Source organism: Sinocyclocheilus anshuiensis, unplaced genomic scaffold (assembly GCF_001515605.1).
Source record: "Sinocyclocheilus anshuiensis isolate Anshui unplaced genomic scaffold, SAMN03320099.WGS_v1.1 scaffold109, whole genome shotgun sequence".
NCBI classification, from domain to species: Eukaryota; Metazoa; Chordata; class Actinopteri; order Cypriniformes; family Cyprinidae; genus Sinocyclocheilus; species Sinocyclocheilus anshuiensis.
Genome location: NW_015539824.1, coordinates 190,066 through 191,587, shown reverse-complemented (window position 1 = coordinate 191,587; position 1,522 = coordinate 190,066).

Genomic DNA, 1,522 nt, shown 5'->3' with positions numbered 1-1,522 from the left:
TTGATCTCCAGGAGTCCTACTACTATCACACACGGATTACCAAGAAGCTAAGATCCCCAGAACTCTCTCATATCTCTCTTGCTCACCTGCATTCGATCCTAACCAGCACCACATTGTCAATAAACCCCTCTGTTTACCTGAACTCCTCTTGTCTCTTGCCTGTGTGTGACAGATACAGTGTTTTAGAGTGTTTTTTTTTTTTTAATACATTTATCAACTGGATGAATCAACATATGAATGACTGTGTAATTTTAGTATAACTGATATACTATTATAGTTTTTGTAAATATTTTTTTAATTGGATTTTATTTTTAAATTTTAATTCTAATTTTTTGTCATTTCTATTAGGTTTTGTTCTTTTAAACATGTCAATATTGTGTGTGTGTGTGTGTGTGTGTGTGTGTGTGGTAGTTTTTCTAAACCCTGGCTAGAAGGAAGTGTTTTAACCTAGAAAGTTTTATTTTGTTTGTTATGGGCAACACTACAATATGATTCCATTTGTTAAAATTAATTAAATTAGTTAGCATGAACTATCAATGAAAGTATTCATTAATTTATTAATATTAATCCTCCAAAAGCATTTTATTAATCAATGCTAATTTAAAAATTTACTAATACATTATAAAATGTATAAGTTGTATCTGTTAATATTATTTAAATTACCTGAGCTAGCATAAATTAATTACATTTAACATTTTTATTGATTATTAAATACTGTAACAAATGTACTGTCATATTTGCCATATGAAAACTATAAAAGGAATAATGCACTTTCAATTTTAGCCCTGCCCATATGCAATTTAGTTCGAATATTTTTTGTAGTGCTGGGCAACAATTATTATTATTGTTTTAATCGTGATTAATCGCATTATGCAAAAAAATTCAATAATGCATTCAAAAGTAGTGTATTGTGCATGTTTTCATTTAAAAGTACTGCTATGTGAACAAAAGTGCAATAACATTTGGTTTGAACCAATTAGGTGCTTTTTTACAGCTTTATTCCTTTTACATAGTAGCAATTTCTTGTAAATCTAAATTTATAACATTAATGTAATCAAATTAAAAACAAGCTATTTGCCACTGCCAGGGCATTAACGTTTTTATAGAAAATATTTTATAGTTTGTTATAGAAAAACAAGTTATGTTCAGAGTCCATGAGCCTCGATCATAACCAGGGATTGAAATTAACTTTTTTACTCACCAGCCAATTTGGCTACTACATTTTTAAGTTACCGGCCATTCATAACTTCTACCAGCCCAAAAAAAATGAAATAAACCAACAGCTTGAGGCTGTCTACATGACAAAGCGACTGTTGCAAATAATTTTGTGTCGGTACTAAGGGTGTGCGATATTGACAAAAAATAATATCTCAATATTTTCTGGGATTTTATTGATAAAGATAATTAGACAATATTTTGCTGAGTGTGTTATTGTGCTGATATCTTAAGGATACCGTGGACAGCTGACTCCTAAAGTTTTTGATATTCTTCATATTCTGTGTGGTCAGTTCACAGCAGTGAT